The 16,230-nt window shown below is 36.9% G+C and overlaps 1 protein-coding gene across 4 annotated transcripts in view; it reads left to right on the top strand.

Annotated features, from left to right (window-relative positions):
- Positions 1 to 16,230, top strand: part of BANK1 (B cell scaffold protein with ankyrin repeats 1) — a 317,778-nt gene that overhangs the window by 138,768 nt on the left and 162,780 nt on the right. The window lies entirely within an intron of this gene.

The raw sequence follows: 16,230 nt of genomic DNA, 5'->3' as shown, positions 1-16,230 counted from the left end.
TCTAACTTTTTTCTCCACTTTTAAGAAATAGCAAATAGTTATCAGAAGAGCATGGGTATCATCCACCATCTGGAACTACTTGTATTTAAAATACAAGTATTTATTTTATTTACAATAAATACAGAAATTAAGTTTTGTAATAAAATTAATAAACTACTTTTTATATTCTATATCCTTCAAATGAGGAATAAGCATAATTTTTATTCATGGAAAGGTTTTAGATAGTGATTGTCGTATATCCGATGGATGCGTTCATTTTAGTTATTATCCACTGTACATAGTCATTGACCAATGCAACATGGCATCTGTCTCAGGTAAGTCAGTGAATCAATTCAGCCTTGTAAATTGGCCCACAATAGTCCTACTATTCCTACATCCTGGGTACTCAGTTCTCTACAACCTTATTCTCAAATTTTTAACCACTGGTGGGCGGAAGTTAAAATTTCCCCTAGAAGTCTTCAACATCCAGGGTTACTTTCCAAGATGATCCCTGATTTTCAAAGAGTGACGCTTCCATTTACGGTTCTCCAGTGAGGACTCAGCTTTTAACAAATGCAGCCCCATGCAAAACTGCACATACTTCATAAATAACATAGTACTAAATAATAATGACAGTAGATACAAAAGCAACTGTGAGGGTAGGATTTGATGGATGTGGGAAATGATTTTTTATCTCTCATCCTCTGGGTATTTATACCTTTACTCCTGCAATAATAGCATTGATACCAGTAGATTGGTATCACTGTCTTTAGGTGACTATTTATTCTTTCATAGTGGTTGCATTCTAATTTTGCAGTTATACTTGATAATTATTCTATGAAATTTGTTAAATTATTTCATGTATTCTGTCTCGTGAGCTGTTACATTTTGCCAGCATGTCTATAGTAGACATTGACATTATAGGTAGGACAGATCAATTATTTTGCAGATGTTCTGCTGTCACTAAGGAAGTAACTATGGAAGTGTGTCAGATAAACACATGTTGAGACTTTATACTATAAATTATAGTAGCTATGTCTTTTTAAAATTATATCTAAACTTAATAGAGAAAAAATGTGCGATCTATTTGCATTGCTGAAATACTTTATTGTTTCTTTCATAACATTTACATAGCTTTAATATTATAACCACATTCTGATAAATCTCAGATTTGTCACATATGCATTCAAATTTTCCATGAACTATTTTTCAGAATTGTTGAAAGGAACAGATATTCTTTCAGTTTGTAGTTTATAATCCACCAATTGACCATACTTCTGTACTGAAGAAATATATATATTTTTAAATTCAAACATACCCTGCAACTGATTCACTGATTTCTTCAATTCTTCCTAATCCTCCATCAGTGAAACATGGTTCATTTTAGAATCTCACAGGGAGTTACAACACAGTGAGTTTGGTCATTGCTGAATAAAATGGGTAGGTAGAAGGAAAAAGTGGCTCATGACTTTTTAAAATAAAGATAAAAAGAGAATCAGTAGCAAGCGTTCATAAGCGAACAAGTACCATCTGTTAGCTAGATGAATAAGGAGGAAGAAGGAGGAGCCTCGAGTCACATTCTTGATGTTTCTTCGTGGGGTTTTTTACTTTGAAAGGTTAATTTATGTACAATCTATGAATAGAGACTTTTGCTTATGAATGAATAGCTTTCCTGTTTTGATAGTTATCGCATTAACAACTACACTTGTTTCATGTTTTCAGTACTATTATAGATAATAATACGATACATTTCTATAACCCATACAAGTCTTTCAAATAAACTACTCAGTTTTCAGTTTCTGACAATGCCTTCTAGAAGAATTAATATGAAAGGCGGATGGACAAAAAGCCACAGGATTGGTGTTTAATTCCACAGTTGAGTGTGAACCACAGTTTGCTTCATAGAATTCTTGAGGAAATCTCAGACTATTTCAAATAACAAGTAGCAATACTGACAACTCATTCAGTCCTCTAAAAACTTACCTTTTAAGTCAGAAATACCTGAGAATTTGAAACTAAAGTGGAACTTGGCCACAGATTACAAGATACTTTGTGATTTAAGATAAAGTGTACAGCCAAAATTAGAATGTGTTTTAAGCCAAATGATATGTGATATTTCTTTGTGTTATCTTGAGTATGTCACCCCATTTACCTCCATCAGTTTTAGACACTTCAGAAAATGATTAGATCCCATGTAAGTAGACAGGGAAATACATCCTCCTCTGTGGGCCGGCTCTGGAATTGGAGAACCAACAGGTGATTACTAGGAACAGTATCCACTTAGTATCTTTTCTCTTCCACCACAGTGTTCACTCATATAGTTTGGTGTGTATATTAGTAAGATCTTAATCGTACGTAATCTTCGTGAAAATTTCAGAGATGGTCACTTTCTCTCGCTGACTTTTCAGGAGGACTCCTCCCTGGGAATGTTTCTGTTGCTCACGTCTGTGATGGGATTCTTGTGACTGCCTGCTCTCATTGACTTAGCCTGACTGCTGTTTGTCCCTGTGGACCGTGGGCTAGTGTGTGTGTGCGCCCACGCGCACCAGAGGGAGACAGAGAGCACGAGATTGATTCTGTCGCCCTCTAGTGTCTGCCTGATAGACAGTGACCCTGATCTTTTTCAAACGGTCAAGGGTTTGGAATGACAGTACAGAAGAGGTAGATGTTGAAGCACCTGGAGTATCCCTAATATAGAGCAAAGGCTGACTGATTGGTGTAGGAACCCATTGCTCGGAAGTTAGGCTTTATGCTTCGGGCAGTGAACATTCACCTTTCTTAGCCCATTATTTCTCTCAGTATTGGCTTTGCTCATTTGGTACTTTCTCTAGAGCAGCGGTCCCCCACCTTTTTGGCCCCAGGGACTGGTTTCGAAGGCAGTTTTTCCGTGGACGGGGTGCGGGGGAGGGAGGAGGGATGGCGGAAGGTTCAGGCAGTAATGTGAGCGATGGGGTGCGGCAGACGAAGCTTCACTGGCTCTCCTGCGCCGCTCGCCTCCTGCTGTGCGGCCCGGCTCCTAACAGGCCTGGACTGGTGTCGGTCCACAGCCCGGGGGTTGGGGAGCCCTGCTCTAGTGGATTATTCCATTTAATTTAGTAAATATTAGTATATGCTAATTCCCTCTAAATGGCAGCATACCCTGCTTTGCTTATGCCGTTTTTCTTTCTCGTAAGTCTAGAAGCTAATGATGAGTCATGGGCTCCCTACCCCTCCCACCATCAGGTGCCCACGAGGTGCTCAGCATGTATTTACTCATTGATGGGACAGAAGGCAAGTGGCAAATTTAAGGACTTGTTTGATCTCACTTACCCAGTAATATCCTTAACCGGATCCCATGTTTAAAAAAATACATATTGCTCATGTTCTTTCTATATTCAGGATATTTTTAAGTTTAGGTTTAGTATATTCGTAGACAAATAACACAACTGCTCTCTTCAGCACTTATTTTTAATACGCCAGCCTACAATGAAGTTTAGAATTCCAGCCTTTGTTCAATACTGATGTTCTGTTAGAACTGAAGAACCTGGAACAAGTCACATAACTGCACTTGAGGGCATGCATTACAAATTCATGTCTCAGTTATGCTTTTGGAGCTACTTAGCAGTCTCTTTCTAAAATCCCGTTAAATGGGCCATAGCGGTGCATTACAGAAGTTTATTCTTCCCCAAGTCCTCAAACTCAGTTTTGATGCTCTAACTCTGCAGCTGTAAACATCCTGTTAAAACTCCCTCAACTCCTTCCTCTTCTTTGTCAAATTTTTATTTTTCCTCTAGTCATGGGGTCTTGGGATTCAGCCACGTTGGATTTGAATCCTAACTTCATCAAATACCACATTTCCATCCTTGAGCAACCTCTTTGTTTCCTCTCCGCTTCAGTTCCTTTATTTGCAAATAGAAAAAATAATTCCTTACAGGATGTTTTTAGGACTTGATGACATAATATGAAAACATTAAAAATATAGTAGATCCCTAATAAATGATATTGCATTCACCTTATTTTCTTTTGATTTATTGTGATTCATATCAACTGGAGACCTCACCATCAATCATATCCTCTCTTTCTCCTGCATCATTAATCTCTCCCATTATACTGACTTTTCCCTGAACAAGCATGTTCAAATACACACACACGCACACACACACGCTCCCAACAACCCTGCCTTCTCTTTGATCTCTTTTTCAGTACCAGAACTAACTGAAAGAATGACTTTTCGTTTCACTCATTTCTTTCCTCCAGCAATCCAAGCTTCGCATTCAGCCCATTACTGAAGCTGCTCTGTCAAAGACCATTAATAAGCTACCGTAGACCCATTGGATTCCTCTCAGATGTTCTTTGGCTCAAGCTTTGGCACTGGATTCCCTGACCCTGTCCTCTTCCTAAATCTCCACTCACCCTTTGTGACTTCCTTCTCTTACCCCATCAGTTAAGGTTCTTTCTACATAGTCTTCTCTGGTGATTGACAGCTAAATCATTGTCTTTAACCTGGACCTTCCTCCTGACTTAAAGTTCCAGTTTTAGTTGCAAGCTGAATGTGTCCACATGGATATGTTACAGGCCTCTAGAGCTCAACAGAACCAAATGATCTTTTTCTTTTCTCCTGGCTAATGGCATAATTATCTGCAATATTTACTTGGCCAAAATTTGAAAGTCATTTTCAACTCCTGATTAGATAGCCACAGATGCGTATACTATTTCCCATTTTTCAGATGAGGAAACAGATTTATAAAGTACCTTGCCCAAAGTCACCCTGCTAAACAGATGTCTGACTTAACCCCGAATCCATTCTCATAGCCTCCCTCTCCCTCATACAACCCTGATCCACGCCATTCATTCAGTTACCATATCTTACTTAACAGTTGTACTTACACATCATCTATCCCATCTGTTCCCTCTTTTTCCTTCTCTCTGTGGCTCCCTTGGTTTGTACCTTCATTATCTCTCTTCTGGTCGGCTGCGCTAAAAAGCCCCCTAGGAGGTCTTTCCTTCCCAGTCTTTTTGGCCTCAGACCATCCCATATCAGGCTGCATACTGAGGACCCCCCACAGCATAGCCCAGCTGACTATTTTAGCCTCATCCTTAATTGCACAACTCAGCTGCCAAAGTCCATTTGTCCTTCCTTCATTTCATTATTTCAAGCTATTCCCTTTACCTAGAAGTCCCTTCCTCCTTAATAAAATATCCTGAGCTCTTAACCATGCCCAAATCTCAGCTCAAACTCCACCTATTCCAGGAGACCTTCATAGAAAGAGGCTGTAGGTGTGTACTTCCACTGTCTAACTTTCATCTGCTTCCCAAATTTTAGCCTCATCCAGGAACATTATGTGCTAGAGTCTGGGAGCCACGTATCTTGAGATAGGTGGCTCTGGAGCCACCTGAGTCTAAATACTGACTCTGCTACTTTCCAGCCATGCGCCCTGAGTAAATCACTTAATCTCTCCTTGCTTCAGTTTCCTCATCTCTAAAATGGAGATGAACACCTTTTTTTGGTACCATTGTTATGATAAATAAATACGTGTAAAACATGTACAAGAATACCTGACAAGTAATAAGCACTCTGAAAGTTATATGGAATTAATCTATTGTTCTCCTGTTATTCTGTTTCCGAGGACCCATTCTTTTGTGGGACTTTTTATAGTTTAAAGTATTAATAAGTACTGGTGAACGGTTATTTATTTTTATTTACTTGTTTGTTTTGCATGTGTGTCTCTCCAGTAGATTATGAATTCCATGAGGGCAAGGACAGTTTTATTTCTTTTACCGCAGTTTCCCTAATATCTAACACAACTTTTGGCCAACACTATGGGTTCACTACATAAGTGTTGAATGAATCAATTAATCAGTGTTGATTACATTAACTTTCCAGTTCCTGGAGGCAAGTGTCATGCTCTGTTTATTCCATATTCCCCACAGCATCTAATATAGTGTCTTCCAGGTTGTAGATAATAAATGTTTATTGAATAATAACAATAGTAAAGGCTCTAACCCTAAGGAGAATTCTTGGTTTTTTATTTTTTTTTTTGCTGTACGCAGGCTTCTCACTGTTGTGGCCTCTCCCGTTGCGGAGCACAGGCTCCGGACGCGCAGGCTCAGCGGCCATGGCTCGTGGGCCCAGCCGCTCCGCGGCATGTGGGATCCTCCCGGACCGGGGCACGAACCCGTGTCCCCCGCATCGGCAGGTGGACTCCCAACCACTGCGCCACCAGGGAAGCCCCCTAGGGAGAATTTTTTTAAGTGTTATTTGGATAAATTTATCCAAGATGAGAAATAAGTATTATTTTCTTGTAGTTCTTTAAGACAAGTGACTGTGGGGAAAAAAAATTCGGATAGAAGAAAAATAACCCTCCTCCCCAAAAAATTATTGTAGCTTCCAGGAACTTACCATTAGTGAAAGAGACATTTAAAGCTGTTCATTATCACAGTACAAGTGGTTTTGACCTTGGCAAATATTCCAGTGTTTTAGTGTTAAAACCCACACTTAATCTTCTTGAATCTCTCTTCAAATCCTACACAAACAACTTTTGTCCTTTAAGAACTAGATTCAGGCCAATGCAATACATTAAAACATTATCCACCACATTTATCATCTTTTATCTAAACATCTAGAGGTATTTTGTGATTTTATTTCTATATTGTTCTTACTAAAATTTATTTTCTTAGGAATAGAATATCTAGGTATTCCAGTTTTCTAATTTGTAAAATATCTGTCCTAGCAACAGTAGGCATTTACATGGCAAGGACCACTGGATAAATTATGTGATTGTTATTTTATTGCAAATGAAAAGAGAGGGAAAGAGATCATATGCTTCTCTTGTGAATATGAGAGAAGTAAGCAGTTTCATTTTATATTTGTTATTGTCAGTTTAATAAAGTAGGTAGTTCCTGAACAATTACTAAGCATGAGGATACTATTCATTGCATTTGTTGACTAGTAGCATAATTATTGTGAATGACTTTAATGAATGCTTTTTGAATATGGAATTATAAATACCATTGGTTTGGGGGAAGTCTTAAAGAACATTCACATGAGAATACACGACTGTGAAAATACACAAGTTCAGAATGGAGGTCGTTTTGACTTTTCTTGATTGTGAACATTTGCCATGAAATTACGAATTGGCTGTTCATATTAAGTGTACTGATTTAAGATGCATGATATTAGTGGCCTTGTTCCTATAACATAACCTGAAATGTGTCTTAAGTTCATTCAGTGCAAGCTCATTCTTTTTGTTCCGTATAGATCTGACTCAAGAAAGGAAGGGAAAGAAGAGAAAACAAGCTAGGCTTTATTGAGTACTTCTGTGTCAGGCATTATGCTTGGTGCTTCCACATTAGATCAGTATACTAATCTGTGTGAATCAGACATTTTTACTCCCATTTTACAGATCAAGAAATTAAGCTAAGACTGTTGATTGGGGATGTGCACTCATCTGGCAGAGCTGTATTTCTCACCTAAGCCCAACTAAGTTCCACTTAATTTAAACTACTGCTAACTAAGTTCCATTTAATGATTTTTTAAACTACTGCTTATCTCTTTCTTCCTTAAAATCAAATACTACCAATGTATTATCTTTTATTTTTCATCTTTAGTATTTATATTCTGGTTAATACACAAGTAGACTGATGACTCTGTTGAATTGTATATGAAAAAAAAAAAAATGATGGTAAGCATTGGAGCCTAGGAACCAAAGAGCAGAGAAAACTGTCCCTATGGGACAGGGATTAAATTCAATTGGGAAATTATTTAAATTGTGGTTTTAAACGTTTTTGTTTATTTTGATTTTTAAAAGTGACTTTTTAAAACAAATATTAAGACTTTTTCCTTCAAAGCAATTATGTAAGAAGTAAATTGATACTTATCCTGTATTACAGTGTATTGTATTTAAGTGAAAACAATGTCCAATGGAGCAGCATGTAGGCATTTCTGGTTGGAGTTAGAAGACTTGGCTGGAAAGAAGCAGTTATGGGATTTGTAGGGAAACACACAAATTCAACTCCCGATTATAATTACATTTTCATTTAACAGGAAAAGGATATTTCTTTGTAAAAGGAAAAATTGTGCAATAATCTCACTCCCTAAATCATGAATGCTTAAGGCTGAAGCCCCTTGGTGGCAGGGTACTCAATGAGCAAAGTACCTCAGGCAAAAGAAAGTCTCACTGGTGCTGAAATTGCTCATGACAAATAAAGTGATAGCTAGTGTCCCAGAACATGATGAAATAGATGAACATAAAAATGTCCAAAACATCTTCATAAATATTAAAAGACCCTAAAATGGCAGGATGGTAATTGGAACAGTTGAAATCACATGGAATTTTTCCTAAGAAGATAAATCATGAACAGAATTTTAAATAAGGAGCATTTAATGGAGAAACATGAAGGATGCATTTGGGTGAAAGGAATGGAATGTACAATTGTGGGGAAAAGGCAGAGCACATGTAACCTCTGAGTTCTTGGACCAGAAAACAGTCATTTTATGTGATTTTTTCCATGGAATACATATTCTCCTTTGCCTTGTGTACAGTAATGACCTAGGTAGGACCATAGATCTATTTTTTAAAAAAAACTTTAACATTTAATATGGGATTTTAATAAAATATATAGTAAGAAATCCTGTTTTTAGAGCCTAAAAGAGCGTATACACACATTCATGGTAGGTATTTAAAAATCCAGACAATAGGTTTTCTGTTTTTTGGGTTTTGTCTTTTTTTTTAATTAAAAATAAAAGTGAAAAATGCAATGAAATAAATCAAGATATTTTTCATTCCTTTAGTCTGCTTTTTTTGTGGAAAGATTTTCTTTTCTAAATGTTTGTCATTATTCATCACTTCAAGGGAGAGAAAAAATAACACAGAATAGGAAGGAAAAAAAAGATTGCAATTTAGTGGTACTTTGATTTGATCAGAATATCATAAAATAAAGCACCTTGTGAGACATACAGACACACACTCCAACTGAGAGAGAGAAACAGCAGTTTCCATTTAAAGGAATTATTAAGAGAATTCCCTGTCAGTCCAGTGGTTAGGACTCGGTGCTTTCACTGCCAGGACCTGGGTTCAATCCCTGTGGTCTGGTCGGGGAGCTAAGATCCCACAAGCCAAAAGGTGCGACCAAAAAAAAAAAAAAAAAGGAATTATCATTATCGTCCAAATTATTATTAGTAATAATAAAAGTAAAAATTTTGAAAATAGATTTGTTGAATTTTATAACTTGTATCTAGTAGCAATCAAGGTAACTGAACATCTGCTAAAGATCTATTTTGTTTCTCCTACCATATGTTATATGTATATTTCTAAGAATTTAATGTGGTACTTATTCAGTTCTTATTCTTTATTTATATATTCACCTTCAGTATATGAATAAGTTGTTGATATTTTAAGAACAAAATATGTGACTATACATCCATTTTAAATTTCTGAGAAATGACAGATTTTGTTTTCCTTTCTTAAAATGATTAGGTTATGAATGCCACATAAATCAACATCCACATTTTTAAGCTCTCACTAGATCAGAAATTTCCTTTTAGTGGATCACTTATCTATGCCAAGCTGAGATTTTCCTTTATAGACTTCAACCTGATTATACAGAGATCCTGTCCACTGTTTTATAAATCTGTCTGGGCATGCAATCTGAAAAAGAACACAGAAGACAAAATTCCATGATAAGTATTTTAAACTGAATACCTACTTTCTTTTATGTAGCATTCATAAACCAACAGTAATCCAGAAATAAATAAATTTTATATTTGATATCTTCCAATGAGAAAATGCATCTATTTACATTTTCCTTTTAATTTAAAAATAACACATGGTTATTTTAGAATATTTGGAAACTAAAGAGCAATATAGAGGTTATTTATAATTCCACTTTCTAGAAATAACCACTTTAAACATGCGTTTCCTTACATTCATGTTTGGAAATTTAAATAAATTTAAATGACTCAAAACCCATTATTTAGCTAAAAGGTTCTCATATTCTAATTATCCCTAGAACTTTTAGAGTAAGAGATTTCTTATGTCTTTCCTAATAGTGCATAACTCCATGCTCTGGCTTCTTTTTCATACTTCCACGTTCTGGGTGTAGCATCCTCTTCCAGTTCTTCCAGTTCTCCCAGATCCCAGACAATGTTGACCTTTTCCCTAGATTCCCACACAAACACCATTCACAGAGACCTCTGTGTCAATAGCAAATTTTAGTGAAGGTTTAGAGGCATGGAGGGAGCTTCTCTGTAGCAATGACCCTGGCACTAATCTTGACCCATAATAATTAGCCTTTTTGCCTCCAAATACTGCCCCACATAGGCCTCACTTCTCTGCTTTTGCAGACTCTCAGGAGTTTACTCATCTTCTTTCATTCTTGTGCATTTAGGTCTTTAAAATATCACTTTCCTTCTTCAAACAATTTTCCAAGGAACTCAAAGAAAGTCCTCTTTATCCTCGAGAAGAATCCTGGTGTCAGCTGTTAGGAGGCATACATTTGCTCCATTTTATTCTTACAAATTTGTTGTATTGCAAAAACGTTTTATGTCCTGCTGTTTTAATTTAAAATTATATTCAACTCCTTTCTTTATTATTATATACTTCTTGTAAACATGATAGCCTCGTTTTTAGTGGAAATATAATATGAGATGAATCCTTTTGGGGATAAACCCAAGAGGTTACTGCTTGCAGTTTGCCTTCACTTGCTCAAAATGTTCATCAGAGAAGAATCCATCACAACGCCAACATCTGTGCCAAAAAGTAGGCATGGCCCTACCTGAAATGTGTAAGAGGTTCTGAACAAGGTAGAAGCCCCAAATGCTGCTCATCGGGTGCAAAATAACGAATTTTGATACATCAGGGCCACAGCACCAAGCACGGCCCCAAGACTGGCTCTGAGTGCTGAGCCTATGCACGTGGGAAGTGGCTGAATTTCCCTCCCTAAGGACAGAAAAATCACTACATCCAAGTGCAGCAGCTTTGCTTTGGACCTCTTAGAATTCTGACTTTAGGACTAGAAGCGGATTTCTTGATAAAACTTTGCTACCCTAGTTTGGATTTAATACCCTTCTTATAAGACTGATATTTACTTCTAGGGAGTAATCCCTGACTGATTTGAGGAAAGGAAAGAGAAATCATGCCATTTAAGAGCACTTAGCGGTCATATTTATTTAATCACACAATGTGCTGCTCTGATAATGTTTGAGCCTAGACAAGCATCACCATAAAGAGAAGAGAGATTTTATCTAATACTTACTTGATATTGATTCAATATGAAAATTGATTCAAAAGTGAAAAATCCAGTCTATCGGTGAGTTTATTGATATGCATGATACCAAAATTTACTAGTTACTCATTAAAATTTTGTATAAGTGCCTTAGGTTTTAGAAATTGAAATTACAAAAGAACAAAAATTCTCATCGTTTTGATTTTAGCATTTGCCAGAAACATGCCCATGAAACTCTTAAAATCACATGAAACATGTATGGGGAAAAAAGAAAAGGAATAGAGAGGCAGGGGAGAGAAAGAAACAGACATCTGTAGAACAGAAGAAATGGGTAAGGCAGCTGTCTGTGGTATTTCTGCCTACTCTGTTACTCTGAGAAAATACTTGACTTTTAATTAGTATTTTTTTACACGTTTTTCAGGAAAGACATTTCTCCTGGCCACTAAGCCCAGTGTATGTCACTGCTTAAAATAGACTTTCCCTGAAATGGTGTTAGTTTGGCTTACCAGAGTGAAGCAAAACTCCCATTTGTAATTCTCAGTAACAACTATTTACAGATGTCCCAGCTGCTGTTTTTTCACTGTGTTGCTACATAATAAATGATTCATATTTTCATAAATTCCTAGAAAAGCTAACAGTATCTGTATACTTTCTCTTTAAATACACACAGGTTATAACCCTAAAAAAAGTTTTCTCGAGTTTTTAATCCCTTATTCTGCTTCCCATACAGAAAGAGACAGAATCACACGGGTCGTGACCATACCCAGATAGTCTCCATGGCAATCTGATTTTGGGGCAGGGGGTGGGAAATTGGGGCAAGCGCCCTGGGGAAAGCAAGATGAGTAAAGTATGTGAATAGTCTTTGAGTGTTTTTTTTCCAACTCAAACAAGTTATTGCCTTATCAGTTTGTATTATCCCAAATGAAATGAGCTCTCATTAAACTCCAAGAAAGCAAAGATTTTGTAATACAAATATAGTACACGTTTTATGTTTCCAACTTTTTGAAAAGGCACAATGTATTATTTCCATGATTTGGGTTTTCTACATCAGATATGCCATATTTTCTTTAAAAAAGTGTATACACACTTTTCTCAGAATATCAAAGTTTTCATCCTCCTTATTCCAAGGTCTGTTTTGTCTCCTCTGTTTCATAATTGTGAAATAAATTTTTTGCTTCAGTCGTATAATCAGTATTTACTAAAATGTTTTATTGTTTAAAATGTTTTTTCAGAATTAATGATTCTTTTGATAAACACTAAATGGCACTTTGTCCTAGCAACAGCTGAACCCTGAGAAGTCACACCTCATCATCCCAGGCAGAGAATAATCTTACCCTTTTGAGATGTCGTAGTATCATTCCTGAATGAGATTGATCTTGCAATATTTGGTTTGAATATCTATGTACCCTCATTTTGGGGAAAGTATTCTTTATATCCACTGTAAGCTCCCCCCCAGTCTACAATTTAAGCCCATTTCCCATTGTCCTAATGTCATACTTTATGGAAAACAGCTGGGTGGCAAATTCAGCCACAGCAAATGCACATTTTGGAAGAACTTATAATATCTCTGCTCTCATCTTCATTGTTCCAAATAACATAGCTGCTTAGAATCAGTCATGGTCTATGAGAACAAACAACAATACTATTTTGATTACCTATTGACTCAGTACATAGTGATTTTAATGCTTATTAAGTTAAAAGTAATTGAATACCCACAGGTAACAAGGCAATCCCTGAAAGTAATAGAGGGAAGCAGTGTATATGTGCTTACAGTTCTTCTCGAATAGGGATAATTAACATGTCATTAAAATTTTTTTTCAAGGTTGAAACAATATCTCATTCTGAACAGATAATTCATTATCTTTAACGTATTTGCTTCAGACACTGGTGGTCTTCAGTATCCTACCAAGGGTCACACTCCTGCATGTGTTGGCTAAAAGGTCTTTAAAGTCCCGTGGAGCCCTATGTTTTTATAATCCTTAGACTTCCAATTTCTTAGAAACCTTCTGAACTTAAGTTCTTTTGTTTTTCTCTGGCTTCTTTCAAACCAATTAGCTTGTGTAGAACAGAGTAATCTAGAGCTGTCACTTGTATGCCTGCTGGTCAAAAGGAAATGCAGTTTCATTGAGGACAAAATTAATCATAAATGTTAATTAGAACAATCAGTATTGACATTGTAGCTTTAGAGAGTGGACCTCATGAAATAAACACAATGGCATTGTGCTTTCAGAATAAAAGTATGCAAAGGCAAATTAATTAAAATTTCATTGGAAAAATATCCCTTGGAATTTCTTCTCTATTAATTGGCTTGAATTTCATTCATTCTTGATGCTTGAGGCTAGAAAAGGGTGTTTAATATAATTCAATGTAGATTGGGTATGTACTTTTCTACTGGTATCATGGCATGGTTTCTACTTTAAATTTATATAAAGGTCTTTCCAAGGTCAGATTACTTATGAGAAAATTGCACAACTAAATATATAAATATTTTTAAAGGAATATTCAAAAAATATCGTAGCTCTGAGCCAAGCTATATGATTTCTTCTTCATCGCTCCTATGTAGCAACAACTTCCTTGTGATATATATGGATGTGAGAAATTAAAGATTATGTCTGACTTATTTTGCCTCCAAAAATATAATATAAAAGGAAAATAGGTGGTACCAGATGAAAGCTAAATTTTTGGATTTGTTTTTTAAGTAAATTAATCAGCTCTCACTTGAGCCCAAAAATCCATAGTCTCTCCAATTTTAGTTTGGCAAGTCAATGAATTGATTGATTTAACAAATATTTGAGTACCTATTAGATTCCAGGTATTGTTCTAAACACAAGGATTTCAAAATGAACTAAAACTCCTGCCATCATGGAATTCTAATGGGAAAAAAGACAGATTATAAGCAAATAAAATTTAAAATTTAAGACATATAATGTATCAGATGGACATTACTGTTTAAGGCTAAGAAGAAATAAGAAAGACCACCTAGTGTAGGGTGGTGTTTGGGAGGAGTTGGGGAGAGGGCAATTTTGAAATGAGTAGTCAGAGGAGTCCTCACTGAGAAGGCAGCCTTTGATAACAACCTGAAAACCATGAAAGCCATGCAGATATCTGGGAGAAAACTGTCCCAGCAAGAGAAAAGAGCACGACAAATGCAAAAGCCCTGAGGTGGATGTATCTGACATGTCCAGAACAGAACAAGTTGGCCAATGTTCCTGAAGCAGAGTGAATGAGAGAGAAAGAGAATAGTTGGGGTCAGAAAGGTGACAGAAGTGTAGGGCCTTACAGGCAATGTTGAGGATCTTGGAGAAGGAAAGCCATCAGAGAATTCTGAAGAGAGATGTGTTCTCATTTGACACTTTGGCTGCTGTTTTGACAACAGACTGTAGAGGGCAAGGGCAGGACGGATGAGACCTGATTGGAGACTATTCCAATATTCCAGAGAATAGATGATGAAATGATAATAGCTTAGACTAGGATGACAGTGGCGGAGATGGTGCGAAGTGGTCGATTTGAAATATACTGGTGTTTTATAGGAGAGCCAACAGATCTACCGATTCTTTGGCTGTGGGGTGTAAAAGAAATTGAGTAGTTACTGACATCTCCAAGGATTTTGGTAGAAGCAGTGGAAGGAATAAATTGCTATTGTATTGAGATGAGGAAGATTGTGTGCAAAGCTGGTTTGCTGGGGAAGATTGGTAGTTTGGTTTGCGGCATAATAAATTTAAAATGCCTATAGATATTCCAAAGTTTAGAAGTTAAGGTGATAGGAGACACCAGCAGAAAAGACCAAGAATGAGCAGCCTTTGAGGTGGGAAGAGACATCAGGAAATCTACTGTCCTGAAATTCAAGTGAAAAAATAACTTGACAGAGGAGACAGTAGTCACCTGGGTCACATGCTACTGATGGGTCAACTAAGATAAGGACAGAGAATCAGCCTTTGTATTTAGCAGTGTACCTGTCAAGAGCAGTTTGTGTGAAGTGCATTGAGGGAGGGGGCGTGAGAGGTTTGGGAGAGGTGGGAAAGCCTTAACATTGACCCTTAGAGGCTCAAGTGAGGAAAGAAGGAGTGGAATCAGGGACTAATGAGGATAGAACAATTCTTTGGGGTGTAAAGATAAAGCACAGAAAAGATACTATAGCTAGTAGGGAACATGGGGTCAATTGAGGTCTTTGTTTTTCAAAAAACCAGAGTGTTTTCATCTGTCAGACATTAATATCCAGTCACATTGACAAATCTTATACTCAAATCCTTGATTTGAGCCTATGGTTGAGACTTCAGGCTAAGCAAGCACATTTCTCCGTTTATTAGTGTTTAATTTGCTTTTCTCAGGACTGCCGAGTCCACTTATTGAAATCTGGCTCTCACTAAAACATCAGTAAGCCAATTAATCCATTTCCTTGATGAGAACTCTCTATTACAAAATGGGTAACTGCATAGATTTCTATTGAATCTATCAATCTTGCATTTGGTGGGGAGAATGCCAATTATCTAAGCAATCTGGTTCATTACTGCAGTATTGGACTGCGTTGCTGAACAAGCCTGCAGCTCGATTACAATAGCACTGCGGGGTGGAGGGCTTGGAGTTGATTATTTGTTGAGGACCTATTATATAATAGGTTGGGCTGGAAACTTTGTGCATATTCCCTCGTTCCTCGTTTACCACTAGTCTCTGAGGAACTGCTATTTATTTTACATTTGGGGAAACTGAGACTCACAAGTTGGAAAGTTAGTCAACTCCGGGGCCAGAATTTTCATCCAATGGCCTTGAGAAAAGATGTCTGGCTGTAAAAATAATAAGAACCTACTAACTTCAGGGTCCCACTGCATGAATTCTGTAATGATTAAAATGATTCTTTCCAAGTTTAGCATAGCCTTTGAGTGGATCAGCACAAGGGGAGGCAGGGTGACCTAAATTTAATAATAAATACTCAGAGAGTGAGTCAGGTTCTCACCTCCCATCTTCTTAGACGTTCTTTCCTTGACATTCCAGCCTTATGTCTAGACCATGCTCCTAAATAGAATGTCAACCTCATCATTATATTATTATCAT

Source organism: Pseudorca crassidens, chromosome 4, assembly GCF_039906515.1.
Source record: "Pseudorca crassidens isolate mPseCra1 chromosome 4, mPseCra1.hap1, whole genome shotgun sequence".
NCBI classification, from domain to species: Eukaryota; Metazoa; Chordata; class Mammalia; order Artiodactyla; family Delphinidae; genus Pseudorca; species Pseudorca crassidens.
Note: the sequence above shows the minus strand (reverse complement) of the source record. Positions and strands in the feature narration are given on the sequence as shown.